Genomic DNA, 23,614 nt, shown 5'->3' on the forward strand with positions numbered 1-23,614 from the left:
GACATAGTGTCTTCTTCTTCCCCCTTTCTGACCATATTTGAATTTTTAAATTCCCTTAGCCCTGCCCCCAAACAACTTCAGGGATGGATCCAGGGCAAAGTGGGTGGTCCCATCTTCAGGACAGGGCAGATTGACCCTCCTTGGTGCTCACAGATCGGGGCCATGGAGTGGATAGGGAAGGCTGTGTACAGCCCTATTAGGTGGGGGCACCAGTAGCCAGTGAGGCAAATTAGCTGGGCCCTGGGGGCATTATTTTCCCACCCCTGTTCCTGCTGCCTGAGGCAATTTTGCTAATTTGCCTCATGCAAGTGATGATCTTGAAACTGGAAATGCTGCTTACCTGGTATAGGGCAAAAGTGTGGGAAGAAGACAGACAAAAGGACTTATATTGAAATAAGATGGGCCTTGGGAGAAGCCAGGAAAGCATTAATATTTGTTTTAGTATTGATATGTTTGCTGCCCTGGACTCATTTGGTGGAAAGAACAGGATATAAATTTAATGCATATTAAAAAAATGAGTTTATGGGCACATTCATACCTAACAGCAGAATACCACATTTTCCATATTTGGTCGGTGGCCTCTAGATCCATACATGTCCTGTTTGTGGTCAGATTTATGTTGTGAAAATCTGAGTTTCAAGCATCCGTGTGTGGGCTTTTTTTTTTTTGTCTAAATCGCTTTAGCATTGGACACTCCCCTAAGTCCACCTCTTTTCAGTGATTGGTCCATAATGGTCATTTGCTTTTTGTGAGCTTTTTCAGAAGAGCACAGAAACATATATCTTTTTTAAAATTCCCACACATGCTCAGGTTTGTGGATGGGCAAAAGGGCAAAGTTAATGGACACCCCCCCCAAGTGCAAGTAAAATAAATGTCTGGACTGCTATATATAACATAATGCGTACTAAGGATGGGAGCCGCTGGTTACTCTCGATTCCATTGAATTAGTTGAACTGGGAGGCAAATATCTTTCTGTGTTTGATTGCTTCTCACTATCTCCTGCTGTTACCGTTTTGAAAAGGCTTTCTTTCTGCCCAGTGCACCCACCAAATCTCCTCTTCATGTCTCCTCCTCCCAAATTGTATTAGATCCTCCACCTCCCACCATGTGAGAAAGCAAGAGATTGTCATTCATTCAGTTTCGAGTTAGCAAAGGGAGGACCCAGATTAGTCAGTTTCAGGCTCGGAGGAAAAGAACACAACTTACAGTGCATGCGCTGTCACACACACACACACACACACACAGAGAGAGAGAGAGAGAGAGAGAGAGAGAGATCTGGCTGCCTGGCTCTTTGGTATATTTGGCTCCCCCTCCCATCCCCATCAGCTGTTGGGCAGGAAAAGAGAGGCTTTGCCTGCTGCTGGATCAGCTGCAAGACCAATGTCACATTAAAGCACTACAGCTTGCTCCTATCCCCCCTTTTTCTCCCTATCAGCACAAGGAAGTTCAGTTTAAAACCTCCTCCTTTAAACTCCGTGTTTTCAATGAATTGTTTGCATAATATTGCAAAATAGCTTTTAAGTGGAAATATCCATTAAACATTTGATTTTCTGTTTGATCGCAGAATAGTAGTTTTTTAAATAAACCAATGCAATACAATTACAGAAGACAGAAGGAGGAAGTACCCCAGTTCAGTACCAGAAGCAAGAATGAACGGTAAGAGAGGAGGAGGCGTGGACAGAGGGTGGGTCCAACTTCAGTACTGGAAGTGCAACTGGCTATTAGGGGGAAGGTGACATATGACATTATATGATAGAGGAATACCCATGGACCAGCCTATTGCAGGAAAGTCTGTGGCAATGCATCCGAGCGCATGGATATTAACGTGATTGATTCTCGATACAGGAAAACCTATCATTTTTTCGATGGTATTTCTAATGCGGATTTGTGAATGCAAAAATCGGTACTAGCTTGCAATGTCATATGGATGATGGTGAATTAATAAGGACACAAAGCAATAACATTGCAGATTATACCGTCGTATGGATGGGCCCTTTATATAAGACAGAGAGATTAAACCCTGCCTCATTTACAGCTTCCCTCGTAAAGAAAAAAAATGACTTGGTAAGAAATGAAGTGAAATATGAATGAATTTGATTCAAGGAGTGATCTTATCCCGCTGGAGGGCAGTTTTAAAGCACACACATATGTTCTGACAAGGACGCTACATTGCTAAGGGGAGCCTCCCAGCTGGTTTTACCTTCTTTTCAAGCTGCTTTTATGTGGCTTAAGGCCAGTTGGGGAAATGGAATGAAATGCAATTCAAAAAGAAGGAAGAGGTAGCAGAGAGATTGTGCACTGCTCACCTTATGTCAGGTTTGTTTTGAAAGCCTACCTAACACACACACACACCCCAAATGGACTGAACAGCTGCTGGGAAATTTAGTTTCCTCCCACACTGAGAATCTTGGGGGCCTGATCAAAAACGTCCTGAATTAAAACGGCATCATTAGAACTGTGTGTGTGACAAGAAGAATACTGAAAACCAGCACTGAGACATCAACCTTGTCGATATTTGAAAAATTTCAAAACAGTTATTCCCACTCACACACACACTTCAGCATTTGATTTATTAAATACCTCAGACTTCTTTTGCTTCTTTATACACATGGCTGGGTCTTCAGCATCCCACCCCACCCACCCCAAAGTCATGAAAACATCTGAGTAGTGATGATGTCACAGATGAGAGCAATGTGTCGGCTTCAGAATAGCTCAAATCCTTGCTCTTCAGACTAGGAGAGAAGTTTTAATTGGATTGTCAATGGCAATAGTTTCAGATGCTGCAAAAATATGTTCAGTGTTCAGTCAAGTAATTACAGCATTTTAGTTTAGAAAAAAAGTGAATAAGGGGTGGGGACATGGTAGAGATGTATACAATTATGTATTGTGTGGAGAAAGTGGATTAAGATAAGTTTTTCTCCCTCTCGTAATACTAGAACTTGGGGCCTTCCAATGAAGCTGAATGTTGGAAGATTCAGGACAGGCAAAACAAAAGACAGAGTTTCTTCATGCAATATATATGGAATTAACTCCCACAATGTGTAGTGCTGCCCACCAACGTGAACAGCTTTAAAAGAGGATTAGACCAATTGCCACCACCATGATGGCAATGTTCTACCTCCACTGTCGGAGGCAATATGCTCTGAATACCAGTTGCTGGGGATCAGTGTGGAGAATACTGTTGCACCCATTCTGTTTGAGGGTTCCCATCGGCATCTGGTTGGCCACTGTAAGAACAGGATGCTTTACCAAATCAGCCTTTGGCCTAATCCAGCAGGGCTTTTCTTACATTCCTAATTGAGGTTTTCCAAATAATTGGCTCAAAGGAACATGCCAGGGAGTCCTCAGGGTGTTTCAACAGTCAGCAGTGGCTACCTCCTCCTTCTCTTCTCCTAAAAAAAAGAACATAGTAGTGACCTACTACCAACCACCCAATCAAGGAGAAGACAAGGATGAAACTTTTGCAAAGCAAATTGCCAATGTTTTGAGAAGGCATGATGTAGTAGTAATGGGAGATTTCAATTATCCCATTATCTGTTGGTAGACAAATTCTGCCAAACAAGGCTCCAACAAGAAATTCCTGACTTGTGTTGGAGATAACTTCCTCCTACAGAAATAGGATCACCTATGCTTGACTTGATTCTAACCAACAGAAATGACTTTGTAGATGACGTGGCAGCTACAGGAACTCTGGTGGAAAGTGACCATGCTATACTAGAGTTCTTGATTTTAAAGAAAGCAAAAGATAAGCGTAGCCATACACATACCCTGGACTTCAGGAAAGCTAATTTTAATAAACTCAGAACAATTTATTTATTTATTTAAAATATTTCTATCCCGCCCTTCTACCCTACAAGAGAGCACTCAGGGCATCTACAATAAAATTGTACACATATATAATAAAATACACAATAAAAACACAAACATTACAGTTAATTAAAATTCATAAAATACAATTAAAATGCATAAAATGCATTATGCATACACATACACACAAACATACATACATGTATATATGTGCATACACATATGAGGGAGTGAGAATAAAAGAACTTAAAAGATAAAAATAAAAGATAAAAAACTTGAAACAGTGTCAGGCTGACCCATCAGTCTCAACCAAAGGCTCTCCAGAGCAAAATAGTTTTTACAAGTTTCCGGAAAACCATCAGGGAGAGAGCAAAGCAGGCTTCTTGGGGCAGGGAATTCCAAAGTCTGGGAGCCACAACTGAAAAGGCTCCCTCCCGCGTTCCGGTCATTCTAACTTCTTTCATTCCAGGCATGCAGAGGAGACCAGAGGCAGATGATCTTAAATCTAGAGTAGGAACATATGGACGTAAGCGGTCCCTTAAGTACACTGGTCCAAGGCTGTTTAGGGCTTTAAAGGTCAAAATCAGCACTTTAAATTGGGCTCAGAAAAAAATTGGGAGCCAGTGGAGTCGATAAAGCACAGGGCGATATGCTCCCTGTGCTGTGCTCCAGTTAACATTCTGGCTGCTGCAATTTGGACCAACTGTAGTTTCCAAATTGTTTTCAAAGGCAGCCCCACATAGAGTGTGTTACAGTAATCAAGCCTCAATGTCACCAATGCATGTGTCACTGTGGCCAAGTCAGCTGCTTCCAGGAACAAAAGCAGCTGGTAGACCATTTTGAGATGGCCAAAGGCACTCCTGGCTACCACAGCCACCTGACATTCCAGCAGCAGGGCAGGATCCAGAAGAACTCCCAGACTGCAGACCTGCTCTTTCAAGGGGAGTGCAACCCCATCCAGAATAGGTTGCAACCCTATCCCTGGGGCAGTTTTCCCCTTGGCCAGCAACACTTCCATCTTGTCTGGATTAAGTTTCAGTTTGTTCACCCACATCCAGCCCTTCAGAGCCTCCAGGCACTGGTTTAGGACGAGCACTCCCACCCTGCCATCAGATGGAAGAGATAGAGTTGAGTGTCATCAGCGTATTGATGACATTGCACTCCAAATCTCCGAATGACCTCTTCCAGCGGTTTCATATAAATGTTAAAGAGCATGGGAGACAGAATTTGAACCCTGAGGTTCCCCCTTAGGCCAACGGCCAGGGGGTCAAGCAGTAGTCTCTCAGCACCACTTTCTAGGTCCTGACCATCAGGTAGGAATGGAACCACTGTAAAACAGTGCCTCCTAGACCCATCCCAGTAAGATGGCTCAGAAGGATACCATGACTGATGGTATCGAAGGCCACCGAGAGGTTCAGCAGCACCAACAGGGATGCACTCCCCCTGTCTGATGCCCCGCGTAGGTCATCAAGCAGGGCGACCAGGGCAGTCTCTGTCCCATGAACAGCCTGAAGCCTGATTGAAAAGCGTCTAGATAATCCGATTCATCCAGGAAAACTTGGAGTTGAGCTGCCACCACCCTCTCAATCACCTTTCCAAGAAAGGGGAGATTAGAGACTGGGCGGAAGTTATTAAGATCTGCAGGATCTAATGAAGGCTTTGTTTAATCACAGCCTCCTTCAGCAATGTTGACATAGAGCCTTCCCTTAGGGAGGTGTTAATCAGATATGTCAACCAACCAGCCACTCCCAGTCTGGCAGATTTAATTAGCCAGGATGGGCAAGGATCATGAGCAAGTAGTAGCCCTCATTGCTTCCAGAGTCCTGTCCACATCCTCAGGGTTTACAAGCTGAAAAGTATCCATAGAAAAATGACCAGAGGGAGCAACGGGGACATCTGGCACAACTATAATTGACGATGAATCCAAGTCAATCCGAATGCAAGCAATTTTATCTGCGAAGTGCCTCGCAAACATGTCACAGTGAGCAACTGATGGACCGGATGGCACTAGGCAGATGCAATGGTGGCAGAGAAGTAAGCTTTTTTTTGCTGCTATCACCACCACATGTTAGGCTCGAAAATGAGCTCTAACCAGAGTTCGGTCAAAGACAGATTGAGTTTTTCTCCATCGTCGCTATATGGAGAGACCGAAAGAACTGGGCATGTTTAGCCTTGGGAAGAGAAGACTGAGGGGAGATATGATAGCACTGTTCAAGTATTTGAAAGGTTGTCACATAGAGAAGAGCCAGGATTTCTTCTCGATCATCCCAGAGTGCAGGACACGGACTAATGGGCTCAAGTTACAGGAAGCCCGGTTTCAACTGAACATCAGGAAAAACATCCTAACTGTCAGAGTGGTATGACAATGAAACCAATTAGCTAGAGAGGTAGTGGGCTCTCCAACACTGGAGGCCTTCAAGAGGCAGCTGGACAACCACCTGTCATGTATGCTTTAATTTGGATTCCTGCATTGAGCAGGGGATTGGACTCAATGGCCTTATAGGCCCCTTCTAATTCTATGATTTATATACTGTATGTGAAGTCCTCATAACCTAAACACTGCCTCGGGTCTCTTTCACATTTTGATCTCCCAGAACTGATCTGCAAGAGTTTCATTTCAGTGATCAAGAGCAAATTATTCCTCTGCTCTCATCAGTTTAATCATGTGGGAATCTACCTACCGTTTTATTTATTTATTCAGTCAGTCAGTCTTTCATTCATTCAATTTGTATCCCAGAGGAACCTCAGGGTGGAAAACAGCAAAATGTTAAAACAGTACAATTTAAAATCAAATAAAAACATACTTAAAAGAATCAAAAGACATCTTAAAACATTAAAAAGCAATCACATACCTTCACAGTTATTAATTTCATTGTTGCTGTGGCCAGTATCTCTCACCCATGAAATGCATGGGAAAACACAATTTTTTAAAAAAATTCTCCTGAAATTTAGTAACAAGAGAGACAGGCATACCTCACCAGGGAGGCATTGTCCACAAATGGGAAACCACCACTGAGAAGACCCAAATCCTTGAGTGAGATCTCCTAACTGTTTTAAACAGATGTTAAATAGCATGGGAGATAGAACGGACCATTATGGGACCCCACAACCCAAAAGCCATGGAGCTGAGCAAAAATCTCCTAGTAGTACTTTCTGGTGATGACCCTACAGGTAGGAGTGGAACCACTGTAATACAGTGCCTCCACCTCCCATGCCTCTGAGTTGTTCCAGAAGGGAACTGTGATCAATGATCTCAAAAACCACTGAGACAGGTTCACACTCATCCTGTCTCTCTTCTGATAGAGGTCATGAATCAGGGCAACCAAGGCTGTTTTGGTTGTAAAACCAGGCCTAAAGTTAGAATGAAATGGGTCTAGATCATCTGCTTCATCCAAGCATACCTGCAGCTGGTCAGCCACCATTCTCTCAATCACCTTGCCCAAGAAGGGAATATTAGAGACTGGATGGTAGTTTCCTAACACCTATCACGATTCCTGTAAGAGGATCCAAATTCATCAGGACCCTTAACAAAATGATGTAATCTCCTTTGTTTCAGGAAAAACAAGAAGAAGGGAAATAGTAGCAGCAAACGGCACCCTTTCCTAATCAATCTCATGATTATCTGTTTTAGCGAGGAAGTAAATTCTTTGAGCCCATCTGTACTTTATGTACAATAAGGTAGTGTTAGTGGGTAGAATTCTGGACTGTACTATCTTGGGTTGCAGGTGGTATATCATATTTTTCAATGCTTCCCCACATTTAGATAGCAACAACAACAAATAACACAGGGGTCTCAAAACTGGTGTCCACAGGTGCATTATGTACCAACAGTGGCCTTCCCTGGTGCCCAGAGGGTACCCTCATGCCCTGAGCCGGTGCTATCATTAGGCCAACTAGGCAGCCGCCTAGGGCGCAGACCTCAGAGGGGTGCAGTACTGACCTTTGAGGGGCACAGTTTTATACAGATTAGTTTTTTTAACCCTTGTAAAAATGCAACTGACAATTTATATTTTTTATTTTAAGGTAAATACCACAACATTGCTGGAGAGAACTTGAATTGCACTTGTCTAAAGGAAAAACAATTGATGATATTAACCAGCAGAAAATTAGGCAAGAAGAACAATATTGGCAACAAATCTTGGAACGCTTGATTGCTTTGGTCATAGTTCTTGGCATACAAAACTTGGCATTCCGTGGTACAACTGAAAAGCTGTACAGTGCTAGCAATGGAATTTTTTTGAAATTTGTAGAATATCCAGCCCTTTTTGATCCTATCATGAATGAATATTTGTGCAGAGTTAAAGATCAAGAAACAATGGTTCACTACCTAGGAAAAGATATTCAAAATGAGCTTATACAGCTTCTAGCAGGTGCTGTAAAGCAGAAAATTTTAGCACATGCAAACTCAGCCAAATACTACTCAATTATTCTGGACTGCACACCTGATGTTAGTCATATTGAACAAATGACAATGATTGTATTTTATGTTGATGTAATCAAACCATCAGATAATGAGATGTCTGAGCCTGAGGTTATCATAAGAGAACATTTCTTGGGATTTGTTCCACTAAAGGAGACTACAGGTGCCTTTATGACAGAAACTCTTCTTGGACAGCTTGAGCAAATGGGATTACCAATTGAGAATCTGCATGGTCAGGGTTATGATAATGGGAGTAACATGAAAGGCAAAGAAAATGGTGTACAAAAGAGAGTCCTGGACATAAACCCACGTGCCTTTTTTGTGCCCTGCAATGCACACTCTTTAAACTTGGTAGTCAATGATGCCACTAAGTGTTGTCTGGAAGCAACTAGTTTCTTCAGTTTGGTTCAACAGATCTATAATTATTTCTCTGCATCAACTCAGTGTTGGCAAATTCTAACTAACCATTTATCAGACTTAGGCATAACAAGCCATTGAGCGAAACAAGATGGGAGAGTTGGATTGATGCTTTGAAACCACTGAGATATCATCTTGGTAGTATATATGATGCTTTAATAGAGATCTTTGATGACACAAGTCTAAAAGGTTTATCTGGAAATACTTCCCAAATTGAAGCTAAGGCCCTTGCTGATGCAATTTGAAAGTTCAAGTTTGTGGTATCCCTTGTTACGTGGTACAACATCCTTTTTGAAGTCAATCTTACAAGTAAGCTACTACAAAATAAGGAAGCTGATTTAAATTCAGCTACAAGCCAATTGCAAGTGACCAAGAATTACCTTGTGGGCTGCAGGTGTGATGAGGGTTTTCAACAAGTTTTGATAGATGCTACTGAGATTGCAAAGGAGCTAGAAATACTACCAAACTTTGAGACAGGACAGGTTAGAAAAAGGAGAAAGAAACGGCAGTTTGAATATGAGGCCCAAGAAGAGGCACTGCAAGATCCAAAGCAGAAATTCAAAGTAGGTTTCTACTATGCTGTCTTAGACATGGCCATACAATCTGTTGAAGAGAGATTCCAACAGCTACAACAATATAATTCCCTATTTGGCTTCCTGTATGATATATACAATATCAACAAAAAATCTACTGAAGATGTACTTAAGGCCTGCAAGAATTTGGAAAAATCATTGATACACAATGGAAACAAAGATATTGATGCTGAAGATCTGTGCTGTGAACTTATAGCAATAGCTCGAAGACTTCCAAAGTCTATGCCGCCACAAGGAGTACTTCTCTTCATACTACAACAAAAACTCCTTGATAACGTGTCTGTTTCTGTTGCTCTAAGGATCCTTCTCACACTTCTAATGTCAGTGGCAAGTGGTGAACGCAGTTTCTCAAAGCTCAAACTTATAAAAACTTACATACACTCAACAATGTTGCAAAAGAGACTAATTGGCTTGGCAACTATATCAATTGAACATGCCCAAGCATCAGCACTTGACCTGAAAGAATTGGTGTCAAAATTTGCAAAGGAAAAGGCACGCAAAGTGATATTTTGATGTGCCTGAAATTGAAACTTTTAAGAGACTTAAATTTTAACATCACAATTCACAAGATTATTCAAAATGATTTGTGTGCTAAAACATTTTCTTTTGTATTTGAGAAAGATAATCAAAGATTGTTGTATTACTTATTCTTGCAATTTAAAATAAATTTAGCAGTTTCACGTTTTCTGCTTTTCATTTTTTCTACATCTGTTTTTGAAAATTAAAGTTAACAATTTTTTGGGGGGGGGTGCAGGTAGTTAGCCTTGCCTAGGCACAAAATAGCCTGGCAACAACACTGCTCATGGCACTAAAATTAAGCTTGAAAGCATTCTGTTATAGCTAATAGACTAGGATGTGGTGTGTGCTTAGGTGTGGACAGGGCCGGCTCCAGGCATGCGGGGGCCCTTGGGCATCAGCTTGCCCTGGTCCCCCAGTCGTTGTGTGTGTGTGCGCATGCATGTATGCATGCATGGCCAGCCCCCCGCGAGCGCCCCCATGGCCCCCCACCTGTCTAGTCTTTACCATTGCCCTTAATGAAGATGACAGCTGCTGTTTCCCTAAGGGGAATGAAGCCTCCTCTGCCATCTTTGTTGATGGCACACGTGCGTGCTATGCGCGCACATCTCTGCCATCAACTAAGATGGCAGCAGCGGCTTCAGTACCTTAGGGAAGCTGCGGCCGCCATCTTCATTAAGGGCAATGCTAAAAAGCTGGCTGACAGGTAAGTAGGGGGCGTGGATTCCTCAGGGGCTCCTGTAGCACCGGGGCCCTCAGGCCAGTGCCCAAGAACCGGCCCTGGTTGTGGACAGTTTGTCTGTGGTGCCCATGACAGTTTATTCATTTAGTAAATGTACCCATGGGCCCAAAAACGTTGGCAGCCTCAGAGATAGAGGGAGGTTTATCAAGGCCTCTTCTTGATGGGCTAGTTCCCTATATGTGCAGAGCCTACTTTTTCATTCAGCATAATATGTCGAAACAGCCTCTGACAGAACTGTATGCTTCTTTTGTGGAGTTGATACTGCCTTCCTTTTTAGACATCAGAATACTGGGGGCTGTCATGTGCTAGAGATGTTGCTAAGAGTTTTCCTGGAAAAGGTGGCAAGCCAGGGACATTGTTAACCAGATGCTTTTGACATCCTATGGAAACATCTCTTTCCTGACAACAAGAAATGGACAGTAGTCATTATTTCAGTGAGAAGTCACAAAGAAACAACCTCCCTTCTCATCAAACACATTGTTGTATGATTTCTACCTTGTCTCCCTGCTAGCTTTTCCAAATACTCTCTAGTTCCACAGCAGACAAAAGTTCTTGTTCTCCAAAAATCTGGAAATACAAGAAAGCAGAGTTGCTTCTTGCTAAACAGCAACGAGGTTGCCTTAAATTCTATTTCTTTACATCCAGTGTGGCCTCTTTTTGAAGATTCAGACAATATGCCTCTTTCCCTCAATTATTCCTGTTCTTGGATTCACTGGGGTTCTTTCTTCTTCCTGGAAGGGAGACAGACAAAAGCAAGGTGTGAACCAATAAAGATTTCCCTACCTGCAAGGGGATTTAGGGGACACAGACCTTCACAGTTGTAAATTCAGAGCTAGCTCTCTCTCCTATGTGAGAGTAACTGTATTATGGAGTCAGTATCTAAGAACAAGCATGGAAGATTGTGGTTGTATTTTATTTTATTTTAGACACTGTCTACTGTGTACCACTTAATCATTCACATTTCTAAGTGGTATACATAAAAAACCCACCTCCTCCTCCTCATTATTAATATTACTATTATTATTAAGTCACTTTCCTTGCAAACACAACTTACAACAAAGCCATATATAAATGAAACAATAAAACCATCATAAAACCATCAGTGTGTCATCAGTGCATCAAGTTTAAACAATAAAAGAGAGGTGTTTCCAGGGATTGATATAACTGCGCTAGAACTCTGTCCTCCTTGATATTTATGAAAATCTATACTAGAATATTTGCTGGAAAATGGCTTTATTTGGGGGGGAGGGGGACCTGCATACTGCAGTTAGAGATAAGCAAGATTGTCATCAGAGGTCATTATTGTTTTGAGAGCTGCCAAGGCCTAAGGGCAGGGAGGGGAAACCACTTTCAGCTGGAAGGCTGGATCAATTAGGGCCACCCACCTGTCAATCATCTGACATCAAGTGATGTCAGGTGGAACTGATCTTGCCTGCCTGCTCACTTTGTGGGAACAGTAGGAAGAAGGAGGGGTGAGGAGATGAGAACAGGGGTCCACTGATGGCATGTTGCCATGTGCACCCAAAATCCTATATTATCTAGAGATATAAGAAATAGAAAAATGGCTAGGAGGCACTTGGACTTTTCGACAACAAGGGAGTCAAAGGTGTACTAAGAAGGAAAGGAGATTGCAGAGAAGCTGAATAAGTATTTGCATCTATCTTCACTGCAAAGGATTTAGGGCAGATCCCTGTGCCTAAACTGACATTTTCAGGAAGAGAGTCTCAGGAACTGAAGCAAATAGTGGTGAAAAGACACTGAGATCTAGGACTTATTGATAAATTTTAAATCAACAAATTGCTGGATCCAGAACAAATTGCAAGTAGGCCATATCTGCACCCCACTCAAAGTTTCTTGCGATCCAAAGCCCCCCTCAAATTTGTCATTTAAAAAAACTTTTTTTAAGATATATATTATATATTTACTTGTAGGACTGCCTTACTCCGTGTATGCCCACTCAAGCACTTCATTCCGAGGAAGAGACACTGTTACAGGTGCCACACTTGCAAGAAATCATTCTTTTAATGTGTCATACGGATGGAAAGATCTAATTTTCGTTCTCTCTGTTTCTCATTTTTTCGATCTTAAATTCAGTTCTCCACATTTCTGCAGCAATTTGCAGGTTTTTTTAAAAAAAAAACCTCATGGAAATTCTTCAGCATTTATGTGCGAATTTGCCTTAATAAACACATTTTATAGGCAGTTTTGATTAATGTACACATTTTGCAAGCCATTTATCATCATATAATGCATTTGTGTATGTTATTTTCACTCATGTATTCATTCTATACACTTTCCCATAACATATGCATTTTTGTAAATATTGGTGGGCAAAGTGCACTGCAAAATTTGAATAAGCGTGAATTTCGAAGGATAGTGTGTTTCAGTTCTCATATTGTTTCAGAAAGAGTGAATTGGATAGATTCAACTTGAAATGTGGACTGAATCAGATTTCTCACTCATCCCTAGTGTTGCAGCACCTATTCATTGGCAGGCAGGTGCCCCTGCTTAAAAGTTATTTGTTTAGGCAAGCCTATCCAGACACATAGATGTTGATGTGTTTTGATATTTTTAGTTAACTGTTGTTTTAATTGTTTACAAATGATTTAATTACTTGTTTTTAATTATTTTATTGATAATCTTTAATTTTTTTTGGAAACGGCTTGTTTTTTTACAAGCAAGTGGCATATAAATCTTGGTAAATAAATAAAATAAAATATATTTATTGACCACCCTATGGTTGCCCTGATGTCAAAAGTTTTGTTATGGATCCTCAGAAACCCCACAAAATTTGTTCTTTTATTTCAAAATAATTGTACTCATTGCTCCTGGGGTGTCCCTCAAGAATCAGTATTGGGACCTTATTAGGAGTGCAGAGAGGTGGCCAAATTTGCTGGTGACTCCTAATTGTTCAGGGGCTAAAAACAAAAATGAGCTGTGTGGAGCTCTAAAAGGATCTTTCCAAACTGGCAAATGTGATTCAGTGTATGGAAGTGTAAAATGATCCTAATGGGGGGGGGGCTAACTTCATGTATATGCTTATAGGGTCTGAACTGGTGGTGATTGACCAGGACCACATCCACCCTATACATTTATTCCACTATTGTTCCACTTTAAATACTCATGACTTCCCCCCCAAAGAATCCTAGGAATGTAGTTAGTACAGGGTGCTGAGAGGAGACCCCTATTCCCCTCATAGAGCTGCAGATCCCAGAGTTCTCTGGGAAGAGGAACTGACTGTTAAACCACTTGGGGAACTGAAGCTCTGTGAGGGGAACAGGGGGTCTTCTAGAACTCTTGGCACCCTTTACTAACTACAGCTCCCAGGACTTTTGGGGGGAAGCCATGTCTGTTTAAAGTGGAATACTGGAATAAATGGATGGTGTGAATGTGGCCTGGGAAAGAGTTCTGGAGTTCTGGTCATCACACTTCAGAAAGAATATTGTAGAGCTAGAAAAGGTTCAGAGGCAACCAAAAGGATCAAAGGGACAGAGCAACTCCAATATGAGGAAAGGTTACAACATTTGGGGCTTTTTAGTTTAGAAAAAAAAGTTAAGAAAAAGGGGACATGACAGAGGTGTATATAATTATGCATGCTGTGGAGAATGTGGATTGGAAGTTTTCCAATAAAGCTGGACAAGAGGGCAATCCAATAAAGATGAATGTTGGAAGATTCAAGACAGATACAATGAAGTATTTCTTCACACAGTGAATAGAATATGATACCACAAAACTTAGTGATGGCTCTAAAAGAAGATTAAATCAATTCATGGGGGTTTCAATGACTACTAATCATGATGGCTATATATTACCTCTAGTACCAAAGGCAGTATACCTCTGAAAAACAATTGCTGGGGAGCACAAGTGGGAGAGTGCTGTTGCACTCTTTTCCTTGCAGGCTTCCCACAGCCATCTGGTTGTCCACTATTGGAACAGGATGCTGGACTAGATGGGCTTTTGGTCTAATCCAGAAGGGTTCTTCTTATATCATCAGAACAGTATTAGTTGTCCAAAAAAGGCATAACATACACATGGTTTACTTTTTATGTAATGATATCCTCAAATTGTTACTTATTGCTCATCAAGAGCCCATATAGATAAGGATAGTCCAGTTCTTGACACTTGCAGATGATCAACAGCTTCTATCCTTCCTGGAAAGTGAATGGTAAAACAACAACAACAACAACAGGTTTTTAATGACATATAATTGATTCAGTAATTTATAAGTATTTATTTAAGCACCATCCATTCTGGTCATAATTCATATGGGTAGTCTGGTAAGAAGCACCTGCCTTTTTTAAACACTAACATTTGACATCTAATGACAGCTTTGTTGCCAGGGTGAATAGCCACTTCAGGAGATTATTTTTGCCAGAGCTACAGTGTAGGAGGAAAGGGTTAACCCCTCCCCATGTGTTTCAGTGTCAATTCTGATTTCCTCCATACATATGCATATACATATACACATACATGTACATGTACTTATATATATATATATATATATATACATATACACATACATGTACATGTACTTATATATATATGGGAAAACTATAAATACTTTAAATGTAGTCAAACATTTAATCGGTTGTCTCTTTCAACCATTAGACAGTAAGCTCCTCAGGGCAGGGACCTGCCTTTTTTATTATGTTACCCTCTAATGCAACAAGTACATTAATGGTGTATGAATAACAAGCATGGTAATTTGTATGATTTATTTGTGAGTGGCATTTTCTCAGAGAACAACTAACAACAGTAATTTTGAGAACTACAGAAGCCGATGTACCACACTTTTTCCATTATAAGAAATCATAACAATAGGTCTGTCACTGAAGAGCATGGATGTCAATTACGAACATTCAAACCCAGGCTGTAATACCTGACATAACTTAGCATGTATCCCAGATTTCCAGCAAGCATATAATCAGTGCAATATACAAGGACGGAAGAAGACTAGCTTGTATTAAAAAAAAAATGAATGCTACATGTGTGAAGTGGAAATGATTTGTTTACATCTTTCCGAGTAAAATATGTTTTAATTTTTCCAACTGCATTGCTGCAATTATTTGAAAGTCAAATCACGTCTACCCAGTAGCATTATTACAAAACTGGAATTAAGGCTCAGCCTACTCAATCCATCTGTATCATAAAGCAGTCAAAAAAAGGCTGATGGTGGTTGAACACTTGATAGTTTGTCAGCCTTTATGAACTAATGGAGTGTAGATCATCAATAATTATGTTAATAATGGATTTATAGTACTATTTTTAAACAAAGGAATGGTGTCAGGAATATGCCTGAATGACTAATGATTAAAGAACCATAATAATCCCCCACCCTTTCTGTGTGTGCGCGCATGTTTTGAAAATTTTGAGGAGTGAAATTCACCTAGTTATGGAATGAGTTATATGTGACTTTAATATTGCACTGAAACACGCCATGCCTAATTGTTCTTCTTTGCTTGAAAACAGTCTGAATAACTCTCTCTTTCTCTTCTTTAGATGGTAGTGTTTGGGCCAAATTCAGCCTGTGGGGACAGCCTCATTGCTGTTCATCCACTCCTGCTTCCATATAATTTCCTCTTGTTTGCTTTCTCACCACACAGGAAGAGCCCCACTGGATCAGGCTATCTAGTCCAACATTCTGTTCTCACAGTGGCCAACATATGCCAATGGGAAGGCTGAGAGCAGGACCTGAGCAGAACAGCACTCTCCCCACTTGTGCTACGCAGCAACTGGTACTCAGAGGCCATTATGCCTGCACTTCTCAATAACACTGTGCAGTTGTTCTTGAACGGGTATAATGCATGCATGATAGGTGGTCAAGACTGGCTCCATTGGCCTTACACCCTCACTGGGACAACTTGTGCATATGGAACCACAAGTGTTGTGTACTCTGAAAGCGGGGGGAGACAGCAACAATTATCCCAACCCCCGCCATGAAAACAATATATGCACTTGGAACACCTGCAGTGGACTAAAGTATACAGCTATCTAGCATGGAACAGCTGTGATATTTAGATTTTAAAATCTTGCTAGAGCTAAATTTATCACAACATGCAGAAATTCTTATCCAAGAATTTTGAAATCTGTTCTAGGTTTCCTCAGAAAATTCAATTAAGATAATATGCTGGCTTGGTTACTTGGAAGAGGGGGATGAGTAGTCTTTGCAGGATGAGGTTTGCAGTGAAGTTAAGTGTGTAGGAACCATGCAGTACATAAGGAAAACCATCTGAGGAAATGGAATAAGTAGGGATAGTGTTGATGTATAAATATAATACTTGATATATACAGCTGCTGTTCTTTCATCAGCAGCGACCATCTTGCCTTCCCAACTTTTGTTAAGCCACATTTATGTGTATAGTAAATGCCTACATTTTGTAGATCCAAATCTATTACTTCATTTCCCTTTGATCCCATCCTGCCTGTCCGCTATGCAAATATTTTCTGGAGTTTGGGAATGATTTTCCTAATTATATTTTCTAGTTGTTGTTCTCTTAAGGGTTTTTAGTGCTGCCCATTCATTGCTGTCCCCTACGGTAAACTACATAACTTTCAACACTTTGGGAAATTACCTCCGCCCCCCCGCCCCCATCTTTCATCATGTCAGTATTCACCTCTGTTTTTTTCAGGGCAAAGAGTGGTAATTTCATATTAAAACACCCAGTGTGGAAACAGTTGGAGTAACTTGAATAACCTATAATCCCCTTAATTCAGATTTGAACCAAGGGTATTGGTTGGTGATGTTGTGATCCTTTAAGTATTTTTTTCATTAAAAGGTATTGTTCTTGTAGTGTAGGTCATGAATTACAGTTATCTTCACCTTCATTTACAGCAGCAGTGAGGAAAAATTTTCAGCCCAAAGGTCACATTCCTTTCTGGGACCACATCCCAGTGGTGGCCATGGGCTGAGGCCAAAGGGGCAGAGCAATACACGATAGAAATTTACCTTTGGGTAAAATTCCCTCTCTAGTCTCTATCCAGGCAAGCAAGAGCCATTATCAATGTCTCAGGACATATTCAGGTCAAAACATTCAAGCAGCCTATGAAGCAGGGCCAGATAGAGATTTCTGAAAGGCCACATTTGGCCTCCAGGCCTGAGGTTCTCCACCCCTCATTTACCAGTGGCATAAGTACAGAAGTCCATAAGTGAAGAATTTTGTGAAGGTAAAAAAATTAAGTTTCTGCTCTGTTTGCAGGTCTGTCCATGTAGACCCCCACAATGTGAGTCCTCCTCTTATGTTCTAAAACTCATATAAAGCTGGTGGGTTCTGTGAAAAGCTTCCTTTCACAACTAGATCAATCCTGGGTCCATCAGTAGGGTTGCCAGGTCTCCAGTTTTCACCCAGAGACTCTGGATTTCTGAGGTCATCTCCGGGTCTCTGGGTGGATCACCCTAATCTCCAGACTCTCAGCTTTCATTTTTTTACAAAAATAAGTATCTAGGTGGTCTGGCTCAAGAGATATACACCAAACATCAGCTGTCCCCCCACAACTTCTGTTAAATGAGCTTGTAGCTGGCTGCTCTAACCCCACCCTTTCAGGTTTGTAGCCAATAAGTGAAGTCAGGGGTGTGATTGACAAGGGATTTGTTGACCTCCAGGCAATAGCTAGAACCCATTGCAAATGGCTGCAGGAGGAAGGGGACCACCACCGCCCAGGGAAGGAGAGCCATTTGCTGCTGCTGCTGCTGCTGCTGCTGCTGCTGCTGCTGCTGCCGCCGCCGCTGCCGCCGCCGCCGCCACTGCTGCCTGCCTGCCTGCCTGCCTGCCTGCCTGCCTGCCTGCCTGCCTGCCTGCCTGCCTGCCTGCCTGCCCTGCCTGCCTGCCTGCCCTGCCTGCCTCCTGCTGCTGCTGCTGCTGCTGCTGCTCAGCTACCACCACTGCCCTCTCCCTGTTGGACTTCTGCACTGCAGGTTGTCACAGCTTCAGGACCAGGCCCCCAGGTACTCAGCCAGCTGTTGCTGTTATCATCCACCTGTCCCTTCCCTGGAGGGGATACATAAGCCAGCTGGCTAAGGTGGCTCCTGCTTTCCAGATCATCTGGTTTTTTGTGGGTCTTGAGTCATGTGCCGGGGAGAGAGGACTCAGAGTCAAGTGGGGAGACTTAAGGGGGGGCAGTCAGTGTAGTGACAGGTAGAGGGAGATATGGTGTTGTGAGGAGGACTTGCCAGGTAAGGGGAACTTGGCCCCGTCACTTAACGACTGTGCCTTGTTCCGGTCCTCCCCACACCCACAGGTTTGTTGGTTGCCCTATCAGCCAGCTCTCAGACCTCCGGATGCTGCTCCTAAATGCCAGATCGATGCATAATAAGATCTCCCTCATTCATGATTTAATTGTGGATGAGGCAGCCAATGTGGCATGTATAACCAAGACCTGGGTGGGTGAGCAGGGAGGAGTCAGTTTCTCCCAGCTATGCCCACCAAGGTACCTGGTTCAGCATCAGGGTAGACCTGAGGGTCAGGGAGGGGGGATTGCTGTATAGGAGCTCCATCTCCCTCTGCAAGCTCCCTGTCCATGTGACTACTGGTCTGGAGTGTTTGCACCTTGTGTTGGATCAGCGGGACAGACTGGGGATTCTGTTGGTGTACCGCCCACCCCAATGCCCAACAGACTCCCTAGGTGAGCTGACGGAGGTGGTCTCGGGTGTACTGTTGAGATCCCCCAGACTGTTGGTTCTGGGGGATGTCAACATCCATGCCGAGGCCACCTTATCTGGGGCGGATCAGGATTTCATGGTCTCCATGACAACCATGGGACTGCCCCAATATGCCATTGGCCCAGCACATGTGGCAGGGCATACTCTAGACTTGGTTTTTGCAAGTGGACATGGAGATAGTGATCTGAATGTGGGGGGCCTTACATCAGTCCCTCTGTCATGACAGATCACTGCTTGCTGATGTTTAGACTTACAACAGCTTTCCCCCTCTTCAAGGGTGGGGGACCTATTAAGTTGGTCCGCCCCCAGAGACTAATGGATCCAGATGGTTTCCAAAGGGGAGTTTTCTGGCTGATAGAGTTGGCACTCCTGTTGAAACCCCGGTTGAACTATGGAATACAGAAATGACCCGGGTGGCTGACATGATTGCTCCTGAGCAGCCTCTCCTGTATAGAGCTCATACGGCTCCATGGTATACCCCAGAGCTGAGAGCGATGAAACAATATAGGAGGTGGCTCGAGTGCAGATGGAGATGAACTCCTAGTAGATGCAACTACACACTGGTAAGTGCCTATGGTAAGCTGTATTTAGGGGCAGTGAGGGCAGCAAAAAAAAATTTTGCTCCCAGTGTCAAATTATCAATCTGCCACCCAGCAGAGCTCTTCAGAATTGTCCAGGGGCTATTACACGCTGGCCCCAAGGACATGGTAGATCCATCTGAGGCCCGCTGTAATGAATTTGCTAGGCACTTCCAGGATAAAATCTTTAGCATCCACCAGGACTTAGACTCCAGTGTTATAGCAAGTGAATCAAGCAGGATATCCACAGCACTACCTTGTCCCGATTTCTTGGATGAGTTTCAGTTGGTACAGCTTGAGGACATTGACAAGGTGCTTGGACAGGTTCGTGCAACCACTTCTGTGCTGAATCCTTGCCCTTCTTGGCTAATAAAAGCTAGCAGGGATGGAACAGCCGGCTGGGCCAGGGAAGTGATTAATGCCTCTCAAGAGGCGGTAGTGAGACCATTCCTGAAGAGACCCTCCCTGGACCCAGAAAATCTTAATAACTATAGGCTGGTGGCAAATGTTCAATTCCTGGGCAAGGTCCTTGAATGAGTGGTGGCAGGCCAGCTCCAGAAATTCTTGGATGAGACCGATTATCTGGATCCATTTCAGTCAGGTTTCAGGCCTGGTTTTGGCATGGAAACAGCCTTGGTCACCCTGTATGATGGTCTCTGTCGGGAGACAGACAGGGGGAGTGTGACTCTGTTGATTCTCCTTGATCTCTCAGCGGGCTTTCGATACCATAGACCATGGTATCCTTCTGGGAAGACTGGCTGAGTTGGGAGTGGGAGGGACTGCATGGCGGTGGTTCTGCACCTACTTGGTTTGTTGGCTCCAGAAGGTGGTGCTTGAGGAACATTGCTCGGCACCCTGGACTCTCCAGTATGGGGTTTCTCAGGGGTCAGTTCTGTCCCCCATGCTGTTCAACATCTACATGAAACCATTGGGTGCGGTCATCTGGAGCTTTGGAGTGTGCTGCCATCAATATGCTGATGACACACAGTTCTATTTCTCCTTTTCATCTTCTTCAGGTGAGGCTGCCAGTGTGCTGAACTGGTGCCTGGCTGCGACAATGGACTGGATGAGGGCTAATAAACTGAGGGTCAATCCAGACAAGACTGAGATGCTGTTAGTGGGTGGTTCTTCTGACCAGATGGTGGATGTCCAACCTGTCCTGGATGGGGTTCAACTCCCCCTGAAGGAGCAGGTTCATAGCTTGGGGTTTCTCCTAGAACCATCTCTGTCACTTGAGGCTCAGGTAGCTTCGGTGGCACGGAGTGCCTTCTACCAACTTTGGTTGGTGGCTCAGCTACGCCCCTATCTGAACAGGGATAACCTGGCTTCAGTTGTCCATGCTCTGGTAACCTCCAAGTTAGATTACTGCAATGCTTTCTATGTGCGGCTGCCTTTGAAGATGGTTCAGAAACTGCAGCTTGTGCAAAATGCAGCACCCAGATTGGTAACAGGGACCAGTTGGTTTGAACATATAAAACCAATTCTGGCCCACTTGCATTGGCTGCTTTTATGTTTCCAAGCTTGATTCAATGTGCTGGTTTTAACCTATAAAGCCTTACATGGCTTGGGACCACAATACCTGATGGAATGCCTCTCCCAACACGAACCCACCCGTACATTATGCTCAACATAAAAGGCCCTCCTCCAGGTGCCAACTCAGAGGGAAGCTGGGAGGCTGGCAACGAGGGAGAGGGCCTTCTCAGTGGTAGCCCCCAAATTATGGAATAATCTTCCTGATGAGGTGCACCTGGCACCAACACTGTTATCTTTTCAGTGCCAGGTTAAGACTTTCCTCTTCTCCTAGGCATTTTAGCATGTTTTTAAATTGTTTTTAAAAAATGTGTTTTTAAATTTGTATATTTGTTTTTAATGTTTTAATTGTTGTAAACCGCCCAGAGAGCTTCAGCTATGGGGCAGTATACAAATGTAATAAATAAATAAATAATGTTCAGAAAACTGTTGTGGTTTCCTGCTTATCTGAAAATCTTATAAATTGAGCTTTCAGCAGTAGCAAAAATCCCTTTCTCTATGTGTGCACAAGATGTAGAACAAAAAAATCATAGCAGGATCTTGGTAGGCAATTGTTTACTGTAAACAATTTCAGTTATGATTATGTTAAAAATGTGCATGAAGGGTTTTTTAAATCACTTGCAAAAATGGCATATTATACATTTTATCTTTCAAATCATTTTTGAACAGAAATTTAAAAGAAGTGTACATGCAGCTTATAATTACAATGTATTATAACTTTCTAATTATGAGGAGTCAAACAAGTTTAAATTTTCCTGGGCTGTTGAAGAGGGCAGTTAACATGTGTAATTCATAGCCTGTTTTGACAACTTTCCCACTATGAAGCTTTAATCCCACACTCGCTTTTCTGGGAGTGAAGCTGACATGCAAATCCCCAACACCTGGAGAAAACCCCATTGAATTCAATAGGACTTACTTTTGAGTAGACATGTTTAGGATTGTGCTGTAACTCAATGGGACTTTTGAGTGAACATAGCAAAGGATGGTGTTTGTGTTGTAAATCATTCTCTCCCCCTCCAATCCTATTTTTAAAGCAATTAGGCAGGACTTACCTAGGTGTCACTGCTTCTATTTTATAGGAAAATAATACTGATTTTTTTAAAAAATGTTCTGCAATAATCAACTGGTTTTGACATAAACTATTATATGGGGTGTATACAATATGATAACTGAGGGAGGATGTCTCATCAGAAGGCAGCAAAATGAGGTTTGGGATGTGCCCTTGCAGGAAATGGGTGCTTTGCATGTGCCATTTGAGGATCAGAGAACAGGATGTGTAAATTGAACAGGATCCTGTCAGACAAGAGACAAACACCCCTTTGTATGTTGGAGAGGCTGCTAGACACCTTTTGCCCCACAGCTTAGTCTTGTGGATTTGCCCAAGTATATACTTGCTTTGTTCATTTCCATTTGATGGAGAAGAGGCTCTGAATGGGACAGAATGTTGGAGGTTTTCTCTGTTGCATGCTTTGCAAATGGGACCAGAAATATTTCTCAGAGTGATGCCATGTGATGGTGCAGCATAATTTCCAGCAGCACTGCATGGGGGAAAATGCTCCTAGCTACTTGGAGCAGCTCTTACCTGTAAAAAAAAATGTTTTAACTAGGGGTGCCAGCCCCCTCCCCCACAGGGACACACACACACACAGGGATATCCAACTCCCTCAGCACTCCCAAACATGCATACACACGTACATAGGCACTCCCAAACACACACGTGCACACAGGGACTCCCGAACATATTCATGCATGCATGCATGCATGCACGGACGCACACATACACAGAGAGAGAGAGAGACAGAGAGAGAGTACTCCCAAACATATACATAGGCACTCCCAAGCATACACACACAGAGGCAACTTCCGAAACCTCTTCCACCCCAGGCAACTCCCCAAATGCTCCCCACCAAAATGGCCCCACGGCACTTTCTGCTGCCCCATTTAGGCAACTTAAAACTTTCCACATTGTTGCCCCCCACCCTCACCCCACATACCCCCTCACCCCCATTCCCCCACATTTCCCCGCTCATGTACTTGCCAACCTTGCTCTCCCACCCTCTTGCCTCACTTGCCTGTCATCCTGCCGCTGCACCCTGTCCCCATGCATGACCGCTTCCAAAAATAGTATATGGTTAGATAGAAAAAAGGAATGAAAAAATTCCTCAGACCACCTCATCACTGTAAATCCCACGTCCCCAAAAGTCAAGTGATTTTCACCCCACTCCAGATGTCACCGAATTTTCCCCACTGCCACTGTTGGAAAGAAAGGGAGGAACTGTCAAAAATGCAGTTGGGGAAACTTTTGAGCAGTTCTCCCTCTTTCATGTTCTTGGGTCAGCTGTGTTGCAGGCAACT

This window comes from Rhineura floridana, chromosome 7, assembly GCF_030035675.1.
Source record: "Rhineura floridana isolate rRhiFlo1 chromosome 7, rRhiFlo1.hap2, whole genome shotgun sequence".
NCBI classification, from domain to species: Eukaryota; Metazoa; Chordata; class Lepidosauria; order Squamata; family Rhineuridae; genus Rhineura; species Rhineura floridana.